The 22117-nt window shown below is 42.5% G+C and overlaps 1 protein-coding gene and 1 pseudogene across 2 annotated transcripts in view; one reads left to right on the top strand and one right to left on the bottom strand.

Annotated features, from left to right (window-relative positions):
- The window catches only part of JAZF1 (JAZF zinc finger 1), a 368843-nt gene that overhangs the window by 11870 nt on the left and 334856 nt on the right, over positions 1 to 22117 (top strand). The gene's annotated exons all lie outside the window — the stretch shown is intronic.
- Positions 14149 to 14557, bottom strand: LOC130027760 (40S ribosomal protein S25-like; annotated as a pseudogene).

Genomic DNA, 22117 nt, shown 5'->3' with positions numbered 1-22117 from the left:
CTCTTGCAAAAAGGAATATGACAATGGAAATAAATAACAACTAACTGCTTGACAAGAGTCATTAATACAACAATCATTACACAAGAAAACTCCCTGAGTTATTCTGGCTCAGATGTGAAGGGAGAGTAGTAGAGATGTTTCTACAAAAATCTTAACAATCCTAAAAATTTATATATTGCTACCGAAGAGCTGTGAGATTAAAAGTAACTTTTCTGAATTAACAAACATTAAAAAAATAAAATCTGGGATGTACCCTGGGTTCACTCCTGGGGTTTGACTCTGGTGGTCCCCAGTAAGCCCCTTATCCTCAGACTCTCGCACGAACTGCTTAGCATTGCCGGCAGTGGCCCAACAATCTTGTGCTCTATTCAAGGTACATAAGTAACTTAATATATACTGATCTCCCCTGAAGAAAAGCTGACTTACTTTAAGCACCTTATAAAAAGTAATGTCAATTTTTACAAGAGGAATAATTTAAGAGATCAAAGGAAATATAACAGTATCAGGTAAATTACTCCCAGCGTGGGTTGTTCTGGACTTCGAATTTATTAATAATGTCATTAATGTTTTGGTAATGTCATTCAAAGGGAAAAATATTCTATTTTGTTTTCATTTCTTAATCTAAATAATTGTTTTTGTAAGCATTTTGTCCTTATGTTGTGTTCATTTTATTTTTCATAAAGGTCTAAAACTATGAGCCATCCCCTGAGAAAACTTGGGCCCATACTTAAATACTCGGGGGGCTGGAGTGATAGCACAGCGGGTAGGGCATTTGCCTTGCATGCGGCTGACCTGGGTTCTATTCGCAGAATCCAATATGGTCCCCTGAGCACCGCCAGGAATAATTCCTGAGTGCAGAGACAGGAGTAACCCCTGGGTGTGACCCAAAAAGCAAAACAAACAAACAAACAAAAAAAAACCCCAAAAAACCCAAAGGAAAAACCTACTTAAGTACCAATTTAGGAGTCATTTCTGTGTGCCTGAAGGTACAGTTTACCAATTAACTAGAAATGCGCTGCCGTATTAGTTAAGATACTTTTACTACTGAAAGAAGACCTAGTTAGTTTATTTTAGTCAGATAAAAACCCAGTGCTCCATGCCTTAGACCAGAAGGCCTTTCCTGCTTCTTCCGAGCATCATCATCATTGGCGCACTGGCACACCCTTTTGCCTGGCCCCACTGGGCTTCATCGGAGCTCAGGCTCACCGACCTTTCTAGAGGAGGGGGCCTTGCCAGCTGCCCAGCCTCTTCCTCAAGATGGAAACTCAATGAAAAGAAAACTGAGAGGTGTTTTGAGCTATAAAATGTTACAAAGGTAACTGAGAGCTGTGAAAAATAATCTTTGAAGCTAATCCTCTCTGGGGTTCTGTATTTATGAGGAATTACACATACATGTTTATGGCATACACTCAAATACCAGTTATGCGATTAGGCTAGGTTAGTTCATATTAAGAGATTGTGAATACTTTTAATTTAGGTATTTTTTTCCTTTTCTTTGGGGGAATGGGGCCACACCCAGCTGTGCTCAGGGCTTATTCCTGGCTCTGTGCTCAGGGAACCCTCCTAGTTACAGTTCAGGGGACTGGGCAGTGCTGGGGATTGAACCCAGGTTAGCTGTTTGCATGGCAAGCATTCTGCCTGCTGTTTTGTCTCTCGGGTCCCTGAAGACTTTTTAATAGGAGATTTGAAAGTGAAATCCAGGTCTTTATTTTTATAGCGGGTTAGTCCTTTTCCAGGGGTATATTCTTGATCTTAGCGGAATCATTTATTACCTTGCTACATTGTTTGGTTGCCTAGATTATTCTAGATTTAAACAGTGGAAGGACAACAGTGGGTCTTGCCTCCTTCCACCTGTTTTCTGGGTGGGGGTAGGGGATCTGGGGTGGGGAGAAGCTGGCAAAATGAAGCTAGATAGAACTGGATTTTGAACCCTCATTCCACTACCTTTTCAGATTTAGCCACGTCTGACCATCTTACATGTGTGAAATAGTCTCAACACTGAAGCGGAAGTACCGAGAAATGGTCACTGGCTGCTCAGATTGTATGCATGGTTTAGGAGGAGCACAGTCTGAATTCCTGTTTGACACAGGAGGAAAGCTGGCCCAGCTCCCCTCCCCTCCAGCACAGAGCCAGTAACACATTCAGGCACCCAGGGGGAGCTTTTTCTTTTATGTGTCTCCACATGCCTTAGTACTTGCTGCTTTCACCTGCATAGAGCCCATTTTTGCTTTTTATTGGAAGGCTTTTGTAGACCTTAATGTCTGAGGTACAAACAGCTAAGATTTCCTGTGGGAGCAAGTTAGATGCTCAGAGAGATACTTTGACACCTGCCTTCTGCTGGGCCAGGAGATCCATGAACATCCTGTCATCATCGTCACATCAGTGACAACAGCAGTTTGGCAGTTTGAACGGTGGCAAAGTGGCAGGTGCGATACAGTATCTGCCTCGGTGATGTTTATTATTTATTGGGGCTGGGGGAGCAAGAGAGTCACACTATACACAATCACAAATGTCTCCTTTTACTTTAGAATTTCAAACTTAAAATTGTTAGTTCTTGCATATCATTTCAAACATTTGTTTGGCCCAGTGACACTATGAATTAAAAAAGGTTTCTCTTGAAGCCTTTTTAGAGGCTTCTGGACCAGCATTCCCGGGTGACGGAGAGAGACAAGTACACTTTAGTCATATTAGTCCATCGCCAAATTAAACAGCTGGTGCAGGAGCGCATCTGGTCTTAAAATTGAAGTACTTCCCCCCCCCCTTTTTTTTTACTTCACTCATTCAGTGAAAGTCTCTTGAATGCCAATTTAGCTGTCTGATTCTCAATACATAGCTTAATTATATAAGTAATGACAGAAGCGAACGAATCTGTAGAGATAGTCTTGTAATTTCCTGCGAAGTCAACTGAACACTATAGTAATAATCATAAAGATGCTTAAATTATGTGCATATTTTTTTCAGGTATCAAATACCAAATGAAGGAGACGAGAGTTTTAAAATGTCCTTGCAAACTCAAGCCCAGTGCATGTTACTTAAAAGCTTTTACTGCCATGATTCCAGATGAACTTTTTGAGGCTTCTTTCTTCTCCTGCCTAATCTCACTTTCTCGAGATACCTGACAGGCTGAAGGACTGTGGACTCACATTCCTCTTCACCACTCAGCAAGTGTCACAGGTGTTTCAAAGATCCCAAGTAATCTCTAGTTGAGACTATAGATCTTTGCCAGTACTTCGTCTGTATTCGTCTGTATTTCTATTTTTGAAACTAGACATCTGGAGTTTGGCACCAGCTCGGCCAAATGGTCGGCAGAGAAGGCTTCAGACCAAGTGTCTCATAACTCTGCCTGGGGTGGAAACTCCTTTTATGTTGCTGGATTCACTTCAGCACTTTCAAGAACCTCCAGAATACTTGCAATTAAAATGTGCAAACATCAGGCAGAACATTTGATCAGGAGATATTGAGGGCTATGTATACTGCACTCCAGATATTAGAGTGAAGAAATAATATTTCACCGAAACCCAGAAAAAAGGTAGCATCTTAGTGTCTAATGCATAATGTAAAATTGTAAGAATGCTCTGAGACTTATGCAGAGCAGTCTTACTTATTTATAAGTCACACCCTACATGTCAGAGTTCAAGTCAGCTGTTTCAACAATGTGTTGCCATCAGAATCATTTGGGTGAATCTGGAGGGGAAAAAAAAATGATGCTCAGTTCACAGAGCCGATCATGAACTTGACCTGGGTGGTCTGGTTCTGAGCATCTGTGTTTAAACACTCGAAGTTGATTCTAATCTGTTGTCAGGGTTGGCAGCCATTGGTTTACACTAATGAAATAATTGCACTCTGAAGCTGATGGAGATTTTAAAGGGCCTCAGACTTTCAAAGGGTTATGACCTTTGGGGAGTTCCATTTTATAGATGGAGTTTTTAGTTTCATTAGAAGCAAGTGTTCACTGCTATACAGTGCCATAGAATTGCAGGATGTAGCTTTTCACTTCTACATGTGTATAGGATTCAGCATAGTCACAAAGTTCCTGTGACATCGTGCCACCAAGAGGACCCTCTACCCCATCTCTTAGCTTGCCCCATTCCCTTTGCTAATCCACCATAGTTTTCACTGAGTTTAGAAATTAGTTTTGTTTTATACCAATTGATATGCTTCAGTTATTTATATCCGACATGTGAAACCATCCATTGTTTTTCTTTTCCTCATTTCATTCGGTATAATCACCTCACATTCTATTATTCTCATCAGAAACTCAATTTCATCTGGATTTTGTAAAATAGCAGAACAGTATGCTCTGGATTCTTTATCCAATTAGCTTTGGTGGACAATTATGTTGTTTCCACGATTTGGCTCTTGTGAATCATGTTGTGCACGCAGGACTAAAAATATCTTTTCAAATAGGTATTTTTCCTCTTCCTAGGCAAAATTGGAGATGAGATTGATGTGGAGAATGCCTGGAGATGTGACGCTCTGTAGTTAGAGCAGAAATGTCTAAACTGGGAAACCTGTGATCCAAGGGGCTCAAACTCAAATGCCTTCAGGACAAAATGAAGTGACCAAGTTCATGGCAGTTGGAAAATTGGGTAGCCCTGGCTTTACTTTAAAAGGTGTTTGAGGGGCTAGAGCAATAGATAGCACAGGGGACTGGGCGTTTGCCTTGCACTCGGCTTACCCGGGTTCTATTCCCAGCATCCCATATGGTCCCCCAAGCACTGCCAGGAGTAATTCCTGAGTGCATGAGCCAGGAGCAACCCCTGTGCATCACCGGGTGTGACCCAAAAAGCAAATAAATAAGTAAATAAATAAAATGAATAAAAGGCATTTGCTGAGGCTTGGGGGAGAGAGAACTCAAGTGGTAGAGTACATGCCTGGCATGTGGGAGGCCCTTGTTTTGATGCCCGAGCCTGCTGGGCCTGACCACTGGACTGGCAGGCAGGCCTGCACTGCTTGCTCCTGTCAGTTTTGTGTGAAGCAGTTTCATTCGAGATACTTGATGAAATTCGATTTCCATGGGCAGAGTTTGGGCTTGTGTTTGTATAAGTCATACTGAGTGGTCTTAGGAATCCATGAGCTGTTAAAACATTCCACACGCAAATTCTTGAAGTTTCAAAATACACCAGCCTTAATTTAGTATTGTTTATCCAAATTTCAATATTTGAGACATTAGGTCATGTGATTAGAAAAATGACTTCCATATTTGATAAATAAAATTTTCTATTTTGGAGAAAAGATGTTTGTAAGACTCTGGAGAAGTTTACAAAACTATATAAACAGAAAACATGATTTTTTTCATGTTGTGCTGAACGGTGAGAAGCAGGACTTGGTTTTATGTGTATCGTTAGAAAGGTTTATTGTGAATCATTCCAAAGAATCTGTAGGGTTTTTATAAAGAAATCTAAGCACATGGCAGTAAAAAAAAATGCCATGTTGTCCTCTTTAAGTGGTTGGGCATCTCTGTGTGAATAGTCATCGGAACATCACACACTCCAGTGCTGGAATCTTCTCAGAAAAGCCCTGGGTTTGCTCTGGAAATTCAAGCAGCACTGTTGGATTTGCTCATTGCTTGTAGAAAATATCCAGAGTTAGTTTATACTTTAATGTCATTCCTAAATGATATTTGATAATGATTGGGATAGTTTTTAGTCCTATAGAATATATTATCTCGGTATTTCCCTTTAAATTGGGGCTGGGGACCCACTGCAACCAGGCTTCTGTGACTGAAGACACTTAAGTCCAAGATAATGTGACTTATCAACCGTTGATTTTTAAAAAAATCTTCCAGATAAGAATGGGAAGTAATGGATGAACAAACATTAGGACTTCAGTAATACTGGTGACATGGTAGTGTGGTGTAGCCATAGATCCAAAACACTGATTCAACAATACTGAAAACATGACATATAAACTGTGATCACTGAAACTTTGTAATGTGCCTGTCAAGTTGACAAGAGGGGATGAGGCTGGGGTTGGGGTGGGACAGGAATCTGGGAACACTGGTAGAAGGAAGTTGACAGGAAGTGATGGGATTGGTGTTAAGACAGTATATGCCTAAAATGCAATTATCTTAGAGTTTTATAAATCATTGTTCTTAAAAAAAAACCTCCCATGGGAGAAGCATGCTGAAAGTAGACTATAGACCAAGCATGATTGTCACCCATTGCCTCTTTTGAAGACCACAACACCCAATAAGAGAGCGAGAACAAGGGGGAATGCCCTGCCACAGAGGCAGGGTGGGATGGGGGGGGGGTGGGGGGTGAGAGGGATACTGGGATCCGTGGTGGTGGAAAGTGGGCACTGGTGGAGGGATGGGTATTTGATCATTGTATGATTGAAACCCTGGAGATCAATGGGGGGTGACAGATGTCGCAGCCAGATCGATTGAAACCCAAGCACAAAAATTTGTAAGTCTACAACTGTACCTCATGATGTCTCACTAATAAAAATAAAAAAAATTTAAAAAAAACCCTCCCAGCTTCATTAAACATTTTTTTTTGGTTTTTAGGTCCCCTCAGTGGTGTGTAGGGTCTACTCCTGACACAGTGCTCAGGGATTGGGGTGCGGGACCTCCTCATTGCAGAACCTGTGCTCCAGCCCATTGAGTTGTCTTTCTGGTCTTTCCAGCTTTATTATTATTATTATTATTATTATTATTATTATTTTATTACTGAGGACCCACTTAGTTATCTTCTTTCATATAGCCTTCTCCATGGAATCTGTGTTTCAAAGGATTCTTGTCTAACAAATAATCTGATTTAACAAGTAATTAAATGCTTTGATTTTCATGTAGCAGCAGCTAAAACTCCCAATTTATATTTTTAGGAAATGGTGAATGCCATCTCTGCAGGCACTGTCTCAGAGCTGGGGATAAAGTAGTGCAAATCCAGTCCATGCCCAAGGGAGAAGTAGACAAAACACAGATGCACAAGGTCATTTCAGACGGTAATAATGCTGTGAGGAAAAATGAAGTGCGTCAGGAGATGGCGGTGGAGAGGTCTGTTCAAGATAGGGCAGTCTGGGACAGCTTCTTGGAGGGGGTGGGGGTGGGGCATCTCACAAGGGAACAGAGTGACTTTGGGGAACGAGCTATTTTGAAGCCTGGGGAAGATTGGTCCAGGCAGAAGGACCAGCAAGGGTAACAATTGCTGAGACAGCGCGTCTGCTGCACTGGGAGTGCCCAGGAGGCCATGTGGAGAGAGCAGAGGAGAGGGGCAGACGATGGGATGGGGTGTTAGGGAGTCTGGCACACAGACTTGTGTCAGCCAGTCACCATACAAATTTATTGTGGTTCCAGTCCCAAATAATGGTGTAAAATGTTGCGCAGCTTTATTATGGCAATAGTTTACACTCTGCTCTGTTTGATTTTAGATTGCTCAAGGACCCTATTTCCACCTTTCAAAGTTTTGTTAGCGATCTGGGAAATCCTGATTTGCCTCTGGATCTCTTCAGATAGAGTTTGATCTTTGTGGAAACTGAAAAGGGCTATTTTGTGTATTGAAATCAAAATTTCGATAGAAGTAATTTGACTGATGCAACCACAGCTTGGTGCTTGTTATTTTGGAGAAGGATGAAAACGAGGATATTCAATAATCTCAATCATTAAAAATAAGGTTTGGTCCTTATCCAGAGTTTCTAAACTCTGGAGACCTATAGATTTTCTTTATGAATATTGCCATAAAGGAGGAGATAAGTGGAGGTAGAAGAGTGGAGAGAATGGTCTTGAAAGCAATAACTTAAAACATATTTGATAGGAGGACAGGAAAATGACTTGGGTAGTTCATCTGGACCCTGAGCCTGAAGATAATATCTCACCAGCTAAGAGATTCTGAAAGACAGTATTTTGTATAGTATTTTGACTGTGAAGAATACTTTTTTTCTTCCACATTTATATCTTATTGGGAGATGTTTCTGTAAATATTTCATCATCCAACTGTTTTTCTTAAGGGTCTCCGAACCTGGTCTCAGTATTCTAACCTGCCAGTAGCTTCATGGACAGCTTATGCCAATAATGAAATTCACGGGAGAAATCAAAGCGTGTGAGACACTCCGAAGTACATAGATCTGTACTTGGCATTTTTTTTTAATTTATGAAAAAGGTGCTGGCTCAGTCAGCTCCTGCCACAATAGTGCAGCATAACCAACTCTACTAGAACTCAGCATCTCAGCTTCGCCCACTCCTATCATCTTCCCTGAGTTTGTGGCCAATGGCGGCTGGGTTTAGTGAGGAGGCTCTGCTTCAGGCTGCTGGTGGATGGACTTGTGACTTGGTTCATCCTGGTGTCCAGGTTGAGGAGCAAGAGTGGCTAAGGACTTCTTCAAGGCGGAGAACTGACATTTTGTAAAAGTCACACTGAAACATGAATGCTCTAGTGAAAGCCACAGCAAGGGCTGGAGAGATAATCCAAGGGTTAAGGTGCCTGCCTTGAGTGTGGCAGGCCTCAGTTCAGTTCCCAGCACTGCACCACCCCCCATGTATCGCTGGGTGTCGCCCTGGAGCACCCCCTCCCAGCACTGTCAGAGGTGGTTCCTGGGACCTGCAGGCACAGCCAGGACTGCCTGGTCAACCTCCCAGCACCGCAGGACTCAGGCGGTTTCCCATACTTGGGCCCTGACATTGAACCAGCTGCCCAATTAGCTGAGAATTACAGAATCTCCTGAGCAGCCCTCATCACTGCCGCCTGTAGCCCTGAGGTCCTCCTCACCCTGCATCACTGCTGGCCTGGCATGACTTCTGTGACAATTTAGAAGAAACTGAGGAACATGATTATCTATTGCATAGGGCTATTCTGACGGTTCAGTAAGTGGCAGACGCTAGCCCAGTGGAAGGCCCCTGTTGAGTACTGGATACCTATGATTTTATTGTGCTTTTATTAGTATGTGTTGGAAAAGTACTTCAGAGAGTATTCCACAATGGTTAGTCCAGTTTTTCTGGTTTTTCTCACTAGATTTGGGCCTTTAAATGTCAAGGTTCCCCGCTATTTCTTCTCTTTGTCTTCATTCTGCACCAACTCTTACATTTATCGTACAGGGCAGTTATCCACACCCTTAATTGTATGCAGACATATAACCTCTGCCATGAGGTCATCATCATCTACACCCAATTAGATTGATCCTAAAAACAGATTTATTATTCTATTTTCATCTCTTATTTTTCCTGAAATAAAAACTCTTGATAATTTTTTAAAATTGAATCACAGTAAGACACAGTTACAAAATTGTTCATGATTGGATTTCAGTCATATAATGTTCCAACACCCATCCCTTCACTAGTGTCCCCAGTTTCCCTACTGCCAACCCCTCTGCCTCTATGGCAGGTATGTTACTTCTCTCTGTCTTTTTCTCTGTTTCTCTGTCTCTCTCACTCTTTTTTCCTCTCTTTCCTTTTGCGCATTATGGTTTGCGATACAGATACTGAAATGTTTTCAGGTTTATCCCTTTACCTATTTTCAGCACTCAGTTCCTGTTCAAAGTAATCATTTCCAACTGTTACTGTCATGTTGGTACCCTCTCTATCCTAACTGCTCTCATTCAATGTTGGTGGGAATGCTGACTGGTCCAGCTTTTTGAGAAAACATTTCTCAAAAACCTAGAAATTGAGCTCCTCTTTGATCTAGTGAGACTACTTCTGTGAATGTGCTTTGGGGTCCCAAAAACACACAGCAGAAATGCCATCTGCTCTTCTATGTTCATTGCAGCACTATTCACAATAGCCAGAATCTGGAAACAACCCAAGTGCCTGAGAACAGAAGACTGGATAAAGAATCTATGGTACATCTACATAGTGGAATAGAATGGAATACTACACAGCCTTTAGAAAAAATGAAGTCTTGAAAATTGCTTACAAGTGGATGGACCTGGAATGAAATGAAGCAGAAGGAGAGGCGAAGAGATAGAATGACTGCATTCATTTGTGGGATATAAAATAAAAGTATGAGATTAATATCCAAGGCTAGAGAAAACAGAGGGGAGGACGTCTGGTCAATGGTTGGAAGCTTGCCATAAATTTGTGAGGGGGACGGCAAAGGCAGTTAGGATAGAGAAGGGCAGTTAGAATAAAGACTTTTGAGCCCTTGAAGAATGTCCAGGTTTTGAATTCATTCTGTGCTTTACTTTCAATCAGATACTTTCTACATACTCAAGGAACATTTAGCATCTTTTTTTCTGGGGTTGGTGATGCTGGGTGCAAGGGTCTTCCAAAGAATGTTCCAAGACTGGGGGCTGGAGCAAAAGCACAGCAGGTAGGGCATTTGCCTTGCACGCCGCCGACCCAGATTTGATTCCCAGCATCCCATATGGTCCCCTGAGCACCTCCATGGGTAATTCCTGAGTGCAGAGCCAGGAGTAAACCCTGTGCATTGCCGGGTGTGACCCAAAAAAACAAAAACCAAAAAAAAAATGTTCCAGGACTCTGGGGAACAGTCCCAGCAGATTTGGCTAGGTGCTGCTCAGGCCCAGTGATGCTGTGGTCCTCCAGGGTCCCCTGTCTGGGTGACCTTGTAGTGCCAGGGTTAAAAACCACGACCTCCACATATCAGACATATCAGATAGGTGCTCTGGCCCTTTGACCTGTCTCTTAGGCCCCCCTTCCATAGCATCTTTCTTAATGAGAGTTGAAAAAACGTATGGAGGCCAGTTTTCAGGCTGTGACTACAAGGCTTTGAGAGCAATTAGAAGAATATTTCTTCCTGCCTATCCTTCTAACTCCTGTTGTTTGGGTTGCCTCTCATTTTATGACAGTGACCTAAGATTACAAAAAGACATGAAGGCATGGTAACAAACAGGCTTGAGATGACAAAGACGGAAAAATCTGAGAAGTTTCTCTTTTACGCAAGGATCCTGGGTGGGTGGATAGGCAGTGGTTCAGGGCTTAGTTTCTGTCCTCTGATTTCTCTGCTCTCCTGAGTCTACTTTTCAGGGGTTATATTGGGTTTTTTGGATGATAGGAAAGAACCTGTTCTTCCCTGTGAGTGATCCTTTGATTTGTATTTATTGGGGGTGAGTAAAGAACATGGAAGGACACACAGGATGACAGCCCCAGTCTTTTAGTGTCACGTTTCTCTTCCCCTCCTGTTTTACTATGACAAGTTAATTGCATGGCTGCAGGGATGCTGGACCATGCAGCCACTAGTGAGGCCCAACTGCAGTTCTGTTATCATGGAGGGTGGGAAGACCACATTTGTGTGGACAACTAGTAAGTTTGTTCTTACCTTGGACTAACTAGCCATTTTGCTTTTGAACAAGATTTTGCCTTTAAATAGCTAATGTATATATTGGTGGGTTTTAATAGAGAAAGAGTGGGTGGTTATAGTAATAATAATTAATAACACAGTTTACTGTGCTTCAACTATGTACCATTCATCCATTCAACATAGTCAGTTTCATTATTTCATTTGACCCTCTCTGACAGACCCCAAGGGATGCTGTACTGGTATCTGCATTTTCATTGCTCAGCCCAGGGAACCTTGAGTAACCTTGTAAAGTCTCCTCAGCCAGGCTTTCTTCTCTCCATAGCCTTTCTCACACTACCCTGAAAATGGTGAGATTCCTAAAGAATGAGGGCTGATGAGATACTGCCTCCAACTCTGGTTTCTGTAGCAAAGGAGATGAGGGACAGAAGTGGGGTCCCTGGAAATAAACAAAAGGAAGCTCCAGATGACTTCCTGTTCTGCTCTGTGGTCCATAGCAACTTCCTTCATCTCTGTGAAGGTCAATTGCATGCTTTGTGCCCTCTGGTTTATGTGTCACCCATGACCGTTTATTCCTAAAACAAGTTGGCACACTCATCTTTACTTGGTACTCAGCAGGGTCAGTAGTAGACACAGGACTGATACTGTCCCTTCACTGGCAGTTTCAGGCATGACTGTTCATTCCTTAGGGAACAAAGGATGTTCCTTTCCAAGGCTCTAGTAGTTTTTATACCTACCTACTATGCTCTTGGCTACACATTTCTTAGATTAAAAGATTTTTTTCCCCAAGGATTCCTCATTTAGGAGACCTCTCCTGTAATCTGGGAACTTACTGGTGTACCTTCCCCTTCACTTCAATAAAGTCTTTCCTAAAACATAAATAAAAGTTTCTTCTAATTAAAAAAAAAAAGAATAAACTCAGGGATAGACCAATAGTACAGCAGGTAGGGCCCTTGCCCTGCATTTGCCTCTCCAGGTTTCATCTCCAGTACTCCTTAAGGCCCCAGAGCCTGCCTGGAGTAATCCCTAAATGCAGAGCCAGGACTGAGCCCCAAGTGTCACCAGAAATGGCCTGAAAACAAAATCAAACCAATAAAGAAATGAAATGAGGGAGTAAATCAAAAGGTAGATTAGAGCCATAATATAATAATTTGCTGAATTCCAGCAGTGTGTAAGGCATTATTGCAGTTCTAAAAGAAACACACAAATGACTTTGCCTATTATTATCCCAGTTTACAGGTGAGGAAACAAGACTGAATGGTTCAATAACTCACCCACGGTCACTCATTAGAAAGGATCCAAAACTCAAACTTGGACTTTGAAATCCAGAGCCACAGTTTGCTCCAGGAATGATCTCAGTGTTTGTCGCAAGTTGTGAATGCCGTGTCTCTATGCCCATTGCCCTCTGCAGTCAATTCAGCTCTTCTCTCCCATGCTTTGCTCCCTTCCTCTTGACTACTGCAAACTGAATGGGAGTAATAGAAGTCCATAGCTAGCTAGACCTTTAGAAAGTCTGCAATCTTGGGTGGTCAGAGCGATCATTCAGTGGGTCAGGCACTTACCTTGTTACACAGGTTCAATCCTCGTCACCCTTTATGGTCCCCTGAGCTCCCCAGGACTGTTCTTTGAGTACGGAACCAGGAGTAAGCTCTGAGCACAGCTGTGTGTGGGCCAGAACCAAAAACAAACAAAAAAAGGAAAGTACAATATTTTCATCACCACCTGATGCAGCTTGAAGTTCTGTTACATTGATATTTCTGACATGGAATTGTTTGAGCAAAGACACTGAAACCTTCTTCAAACACAGTGGATCCTGGGGACAGGGTCATCAGTGTCACCACCTTCTCAGAACAAGTTGTTGGAATGCAAGGAATGGCCTTTTGGGATGGGTACACAAAGTAATGTTTTGTGTCTTAACAATGCTATGAAGGACATCTCAGAATCACTGAACTTTGTGGCAGAGGAACCTTTGAGAGCATATAATGTCTATGACAGTTTCCTTACACTCACTGGGCATGCAGCTGTCCTATTCTAAGTGCTTGGGAAACTTCAGTGAGCAAGGCCTCTGCTCTTGTTGGCCTAGATAGATTCTAGATGAGAGACCCAGCATAAACAACAGTAAACCCTCTAGTAAAAATGATGTGAAGGGGCTGGAGAGACAGTGCAGGGGTTAAGGTACCTGCCTTCATGTGGCCAAACCCCAGTTTGCTCCTCCACTCTATATATGGTCCTCTAAGCAGCACCAGGACTGACACATGAGCTCAGAACCAGAGGTAAACCCTGAACACAGCTGGGGATAGCCCAAAGTACTCTTTTCTCCCAAACTCACGTTAAACAGCAGTAAGTGCTAGGAAAAAAAGTAAACCTGGATGTGGAGATAGAGAGTGAAATTGGAGGTCAGTTGGTATCGTTTCCACTGGCGTAAATATGTAAATCAGAGTTTCTCAGCCCTGTTTTTTTGAATCTCCTTCCCAGAAACCATATTAGACAGTTTTTCTTACTTTCCCTGCTGGGGAAATATTGACACCCAAGATGCTGCATATCTGTTTATGTGCTGTGTGTCTTTCTCTGTATCAGGAGATGCAAGTCTCTTGATAGAGGTGTGTGCTTTGTATAAAGGGAGAGGCGACATGCCCAATCCCCATTCTAGAACCCATTTTCACTTCTTTGGGGGACATTATCACCTCATCATTCTATTGAGTTCCACTTTTTGGCTACAGTAAACACAGCTGAAGATCCTGCTTATCAAGAGCCCCAAGTTAACCTAGGAACATTTCAGAAGTCAAAGCATTTTCACTTGCTAGTTGGTTTTTACTTATGAAAACTCTCAGGGCTTTGAGTGAAAATATTGCCCAACTTGCTTAGGCTTGAGGAGTGCCGTCAAAGACTCTAGGGTCCCAGTTTTATTTTTTTCACTTAATAAAGTTTTTATTTTTCAAAACGTACAGTTGGGATCTGCTCACGCATCTTCTCCTGCAGCTGGGGCGTCCCCACCCTTGGTGTTTCTGGTGTAAATTACTTGAGCTCTGTGCTTTGAAACCAGCTTAAATAAGTCCTTTACTAAGAAGCTCCTGAAAGGCAGCTCTGGCCAAGGACCCCTGAATCTTCAGCCTCTCAGACACAACAGCAGGGGTGATAAGCTTCTAGTTGGGGACTTCCTTGCAGAGCTTGTCGTAGGTGGCTTTGTCAAACAAGACGAGGTTATTGAGCTTGTCCCAAACTTTGCCTTTGGACCACATCTTCTTTTTCGCCTTGCCCCCAGATTTGTTCATGGGGTCTTTGTCTTTCTTGGCCGACTTTCCGGCATCTATCTTTTTCTTGTCGTCTTTGGAAGGCATTGTGAAGCTCGGAGGGCAGCAACCAGCACCACAACCGCGCTAAGATGTTGGACAAAAAGGTCTAGAGTCCCAGTTTTATCCAGAGGCAGTTTTGTAGCCTGTGTGTGTGTAGGAGGAAGAACTTGGTCAGCTCACTGCAGCAAGAGTGGCTTTCGGGAAATGTCAGACATATCACTACCAAATGACAGGAGAGAACATTCCAAGAGAACATCAACACTGCTTATGATGGCTGAGAGATCTCGGCACCCCCTTCGGTACCCAGCTATCTGCAGCCCAGGCCACAGCCACCATGTGTGCACTCCTTCACCATGAGGCTCCATCAGCAAACTTCGCACCTTTGCTCTTGTTCCTTTAGGCTTCAGCTTCCCTTTGGATTGTTCAGAAACTAGGTAGATTTAGAGTTACTGAAACACTATGATGAAGATACAGAGTTCCCCACATTTTATGCTCAGTTTCTTCTCTCAGCTTCCTCATGACTGTTTCCTTTTAGACTGTTTCCTTCAGATCTGGCCTGGAGAGAGTAGAGTGGGAGAGTGTCTTGCCTTGCATGTGGCTGACCTAGTTTGATCCTGGTACCAAATAGAATCCCCTGCGCTCCACCTGAGGTCAATCCTGAACACAGAGCTAGGAGTAACCTCTGAACACAGAGCTAAGAGTAACCCCTGAACACAGAACTAGGAGTAACCCCTGAATACTGCTGGGTTTGGCCTAAAAACAAAACCAATCACAAACCAAATCTCATCTACCCAGAAGCGCGCTCTCTCTCTTTCTCAGCTAATAGTGAAACCTTGTACTTGAGTCTTTCTTTCATATTACTCAGTTTCATCTTTTCACAGCACTTACCTCTCCTGGAACAGCCGTTTTAAGTACTTGTGTGGGAACTTTTGAAGGAGGCCATATGCAGCCACAGTGGTGCTTCACTGAGTTCTGACCAGTGGTGGACACCGAGAGACACTCTGGGCTAGGACCAAAGACCATCATAGGAGCTGGATTTTTTTTTTTTTGAATCACCATGAGATACAGTTACAAACTTACAAACTTTCATGGTTACATTTCAATCATACCAATGAGCGCCCATTCCTCCACCAGTGCCCATTCTCCATCACCAATGTTCCCAGTATCCCTCCCGCCACCCCCACCTCTTCCCACCCCCTGCCTCAGTGTCAGGCACATTGCCTCTTACTTTCTCTCTCCTCTGGGTGTTATGGTTTGCTATATGGATACTAAGAGGCCATCATGTTTGGTCCATAGTCTACTTTCAGCTCTCATCTCCCATCTTGAGCCCTCCAACCATCGTTTACTTAGTGGTCCCTTCTCTATCCCTGCTGCCTTTTCCCCCAGCCTGTGAGGCCGGTGTCTAAACTGTGGTGTGATCTTTCTGGTCCTTATCTCTACTGTCCTTAGATGTTAGTCTCCCATTATGTTACTGTATAGAGCTAGAGTTCTTTTTTTTTTTTTTTGACACCTGTTGGAATGCTCGATGTCTCTCAAGCACTTCCATGAGAGACTGAAGTTGTATTTTCTGCCTTCAGTGAAAGGACCATCTTCTGAATGACTGGTCAGGAGTGTCCTCTCACTCATCATTTAATGGCAGGGCTGTGTACTGAGAAGCATGTCCCTATGGAGTTTGCTGGCATGACTGTCACAGGCCTGGAGGGTAGTGTAGTGCTGTAAAGCCTATTGGGACCCCATCCTTTGTGCTGCCTCTTATGATTAAAGCATCATGTATGTTGTAGAATTATAGGAAACTGATAGAGAAAGGACCCAGAGGCAAACTCAGGCTTCCCAAGACTTTCCCATTCTCTTATATTGTTGTACTTCTATATCTTGTCTCCGAGCCATACCTGTATGGGTGTTTACTCACTGGTACAAGTAGGATCTAATTCAGGGGCTTCTGTGCATTAGAAGGGCATTGGATAGTGGTATCAGAGTAGTGCCGCTTATGGAAAGAATTCTGGGTTTGTTAATTTTCAGTGGCCAAGGATTTTCATGTCACCTAGGATATCTCTTTTCCTGTTTGTTCATGGCCCCAAGACTGTAGATAATGTTTCTGATTTATAGAAACATTATCTACAGGAAGGCCAAAAGGACTCTCTGGAAACACTTGCCAATAGTTTACTGCCTACCCTTTCTGAAAGGAGGGGAAGACAGTTTACCTTTTTGAGTACATGTGTGTGTGTATGTGTGTTTGTTTGTGTGTGTGTGAGAGAGAGAGAGAGGGAGGGAGAGAGAGAGAGAGAAAGAGAGAGAGAGAGAGAGAGAGAGAGAGAGAGAGAGAGAGAGAGAGAGGTGGCCTCCTTTCTCCTTGAATCTGGAGTCCCTGCTCCTAAGCATGAGGCTGTCTCATCCTTCTGCTGGGTGTGTTGCCCAGGTTTCTGTTGAAGGAATGAGCAAAGAGTGGGCATCAGGCAGGCTTTGCTGCTGTGAAGAGAATCGATGTTTGCTCCTGTCAGTCCTGCTGCTGCAGACAGTGATGAGGTAAACTCACACCAGGGATTTAAAATAAAGACTCTTTTCATTCCTTTTATTTTCTGTCCACTTTATCCAGCTGTTCCACACCTAAATGACCTATACTAAGATGTAATTGCATGCAGACGCATGGTTTCTGTAGCTGCGCACGAAGTGTCTCTCACAGGAGCCCAGAACTACAATTGCACAGAGAAGCAAAAATGTTCTTCTCCATTAACAGAAGTAGATTTGTGGTTCCGGGAAGGTATGACCTCTGGCCCTAGAGGTGAAGGGCAGATTTCTTCTGTCTTGTAACTCCATCATACTCATGGGCATAAGTTGACTGTAAAATTATGGCCTGTGGACCAAATGTGGTCAGTCTACTGTGTTTTGTCAGGCCTACAAACTGAGAGTGGTTTTTCTACTTTTAAAAGGTTTGGGGAAGGTTTTTCAGTGTGAAAGTTAAATACTATTAAAGTTTGGCTCCAGGTTCATGTGAGCCTATAACTAAGGTTTTACTGACATACAGTTCCAGTCATTTATTTTCCTATTGTGTGCAGTTGCTTTGGTGCTGTAGTGGCAGAGTTGTGGCAGACCAGATGGCCAGGAAAGTCAGACTTGCTGTGTTGCTCTTGACAGAAGAGCGAGTTGCTCAAAATTGTGACTCTGGACTCTGCAGTTGACTCTGACTTTCTCTTTCTCTTTCTCTTTCTGTGTCTACTTCTAAGATGAAGGGAAGATGATCTTGTTCCTGGGCACACATAGCTGCAGGGACATGGAGAAACACAGTTTGCAACTAAGCTGCTGTCTGTGCAGCTAATATTCAAGCTTCTATTAGTATAAGGGAAGAGGGCAAAGATGTTGGGGCATACATTTAACGTGTGTGTGTGTGTGTGTGTGTGTGTGTGTGTGTGTTGACTCTAGACTTCTATTTCAAATTCAGCGTGGTAGGCTGAAGGATATTGATTGCCATCTTGCTTTATATTTGATGTTTTGTAGCTTTGATAGAAACAGATATGGAAAATTTGATAGAGAGGAGGACTTATTAATGAACATACCTTTCATACCATTTTTACCTTTCAGCAAATACCTATGAGCATAGTTACCATTCTTTGACCAGTACTGTGTTATAGGAGCTGAGCTTAACATTTTTATAACTGATGAAATAATCTTATTTCCAGAGAAGTGGTCCTCTAAAGTGTGGTTTCACCAGGATCAGATGGGATGCTCTATTAGGCGTATGAATTCTCAGAATCTTGTTCTCAGAATCTTGTTCTCGACCCATGCTTACTGTGTTAGAAGCTATAGGGTGGGACACAGCAATTTGTGTCTTAAGCTCATAGGCAATTACAGATTTGGGACCCCCTGCTCTAGAAGATGTGGCCTTAATCTATAATTATAATGAATGAATGACTCATTCCCTTCACTGAATGAACATTTTGTGCTTTCAGAGGAATCAACAAACATTTTCTCCCCTTACCTAGATTTCTTATCAATAGTCTCTTGTACTCAGAAAATGTGCACAAGTCAAAGTAGACAAATCATATTTTGGCTCCAGGTTCATGTGAGCCGACAGTGTCAGTCTCTGCCAAAGCCAGGCAGTGACTCCCCATGAAACTGGCCAGGAGACCACCACCACCAATCACACAGCGTCCTCAGTCCTTGACTGATTTCTCAGCCCTTGACTATGTGAAAAGGGGCCTTGACAGCTTGATCCAGTGACATAGATGCTGAGGAAAACAGATACTCGATACCTTTCCCAAGTAAACAGAGCCAAGAGAACCTTTCACAAGCTAAGATTTGGTTAAGGAGTGAAGGCTCCAGCCAAGCGATTTAGGTGATATTGTATGTCAGCATTTGTTTGTTGTGTATCTGTTGATAACCACACAACCTCCAACTGCTGGAGTGAGCTATAATTTGGGTCTAATAAATACTGTATCTATCAAGAGTATATGCCAGACCCTGCACTTTGTGTGATGCCTGTCTTATCTACTACTTCCCAACGTGGTACTCCCTTTAGCACTGCACAGATCGCACTTCACAGATCAAAAGATAAGTATGCATGAGATCTACTCAGTAAGAGATAGGCTTAGAATTTGAACCCGGGTTCTAGATGCTGCAGGGTATGTAGCACATCCTCAGAAGAATGGTCCTTGGTGGTGATGCCTGCACATATGCCCATCTGTGCTTACACATGCATTCTGCCTGGCCACGGTGGTGGATTCTCTTGGTCTCCCTTGCGCTGTCATTTTTTAGTATGATAGTTAAGAATCTGGTAGAGGTCCTGCTTTGCAGTGTGGACATGAGTGGCCAGAACTTGATTTCTCTGTTCAGTCACTTTACTCATTGACTGTGAAACACTTACTGACTCTGAGTCAATCAGCTAGAAGAAGTTCCCAAATTATTCATTTCCGTCTGAATTTCTCTTGCCTCAAAACTGTAATAGTTTATCAGGGAAGAATGAAGACTGTCGGAGTCTGTGGTGGCACATTTAGTAATTGATAGACTCATGTCTCAGTTGGAAGAGAGATCCATTATTCCCGAGACCTGCAGAATCAGTTTTGAACCTATAGAGAATTATTTTCTAGGGCTGATGTGTACACTAAATGAAGACAGTTTATTGTAGGGGTGTATTTTATTTTTATTTATTTATTTATTTATTTTTTATTAGTGAAACACCATGAGGTACAGTTGTAGATTTACAAATTTTTGTGCTTGGATTTCGGTCATACCATGATCAACTACCCATCCCTCCACCAGTGCCCATTTTCCACCACCAGGATAATATCCCTCCCCCCCATCCCCCCATTCCCCCCATCCCCCCATTCCCCCCATCCCCTCCTGCCACTGTGGCAGGGCATTCTGTAGGGGTGTATTTTAATCTTCTCTCAAGATGATTTCTCCTCCGATTCTAACCAACTGCCCCTTCCCTAATCCACCTGAAATTAAAATGAGAATGTGCAAAGCTTGTTGAGAAATGAAAGGGGAAATATGTTTTATCATCCATTTCAGAAAATATGTTATATATTTTTCAGTATCTATTTTATTACCTTCTCTTTAGACACCCCTTCCCAATCCTTTTCATTAGTGATTGTGATTCTAGAAGGGATGGAATGGTGGGGAAAGCATTTGCAACCAAATTTTTTTTAATGTATTTATTTATTTTTGCTTTTTGGGGGGGTCACACCCAGCAATGCACAGGGGTTTCCTCCTGGCTTTGCACTCAGGAATTACTTCTGGCAGAGCTCCAGGGACCATATGGGATGCTGGAAATCGAACCCGGGTCGGCCGCATGCAAGGCAAACGCCCTACCCACTGTGCTATTGCTCCAGCCCTGCAACCAAATTTAGTAAACAGTAGGGCACAGTTTCATTTTTAGCTTTAGTGAACAGAGAATGGATAGTTGCAAATACATTACTGTATCTGGTTTTTAAGTTTTCTTTCTTTTTTACTTTTTCTCTCTTTTATATGTTATTTCTGATCCCCCCCCCATACCCCTGCAGTATGTTTTGTCCTCTTTGAATATAGTTATATTTTAGGAGAAAATCCTCTTTTTTTATCATAGGACCCCCATTTTTCTTTCCCCCAGTGTGTAGACATTAATAAAAATTCAATTCATTTACTGTCACTGTTATTAACAGAAAATCAGAAATTGAGAAATTTTTAGATACCGTAATTAATAAGTGATAGGAAGTTATGAGTGGCTCACTATTCATTTCCACCAATCCTAAAATTGCTCGGTGATAAAATTGCCAAGCTACAAGTAACTAATGGAACATTAGGATAGGGTATGTGAATTGGATGCATTTTTCATCCCTTTGGCACAATTGCTGTCATGGGGGGGGGGGCATATTCAGTACATAGGGCTTCGTTATTTGATTGATTGTGGAGTGAGTATTTGAGTCCTGCATTCTGGAGTATTGGAAGTGAGGTTACATTTGCCCGTAGGGTCTTGAAGAAGTTGTATGATGATAAACATCTTAAGTCCTGGAGTAGTCACAAGAGGCTTCCAGTTCATCGGCAATCTACTTCTCAAGCACAGACATACAGATAGGTGTCCCTCTGCCTTGTTTTAACATTATCCTATTGAAAGTAGTGTCCCTTGCTTTCAGGTCTCCTCTGTCCATTCTGTGGCTGAATAACTCTGACTTGGATCAATCTGGGGGATTCTAGCAAAAGTCATCTGTGATTGTCGGATTCTCCCTGACTTCATCAGGGAGAATCCGATTATCATCAGCGTAGAGGGAAACCAAGCACTGCAGCAACCCCCCCCCCCCCCCCGCCACCCCTTGGGAGCCCTGTTAGTTGCTGCTATTCATGTGTTTCCTTTGCTGCATTGCAAAAGGACTCGGGTTGTGAGTTCTCAGCATTTCTCAGCTTTCTCGTTGGTCTATTCATAATGAAGCTGTTCCATGTATGTATGTATTTATTTCATTCCAGCTGAGCTCCTTATTTCAAAATTTTGTATTGAAGGAACATTGCTTTATAACTAATGTTATAAATTTAAGGTATGCATCTGATCAGCTAACATCTTTATATGCTGCTTTATGTTTACTACTAAAAGTCTATTTCCACTTGTAACCATAATACAGTCGATCACTTTTACCCTTATTTTCCCCTTCTGATAACCTCTAATCTGGTCTCAAAATCTGAAAGTTAATTTTAGATTTAGATTTTAAATCTAAACTAAATTTAGATTTTATGTACTGCACATATACAAAATCATATTTGTATTTGTCTTTCTTTTGAAATCATGCTTGTTTTTGTTTTTCTCTGACCTAATTTTGCTAGGTGTAATTCCCTGTCACTTCATCCACATTGTTGGACATGGCCAGGTTTTGTCTCTGGCTGAATAGCACTGTGTGTGCACACACACCTTACCAACATACAGTCCTTTGTCGGCAGGCAGGTTATTTCCTGAGTTTGGCTATTGAGAATAATGCTGCAGTGAGCCCAGGAATGCATAAACCTCTTTGAAAGAATGGTTTCGGATGCTTTGGGTTAATACCTAGAGAAAGATAACTGTATCATCTGGAATTTCTGTCGTCACTTTTGTGATGACTCCATACTGCTTTCAGATGGCTTTACCAGTTTATAGTCAATGGAGGGATTCATCTTTTTATTGGGGTGGGGGGTTGGTAT

This window comes from Sorex fumeus, unplaced genomic scaffold, assembly GCF_029834395.1.
Source record: "Sorex fumeus unplaced genomic scaffold, SorFum_2.1 ptg000037l, whole genome shotgun sequence".
Taxonomy (NCBI): domain Eukaryota; kingdom Metazoa; phylum Chordata; class Mammalia; order Eulipotyphla; family Soricidae; genus Sorex; species Sorex fumeus.
Note: the sequence above shows the minus strand (reverse complement) of the source record. Positions and strands in the feature narration are given on the sequence as shown.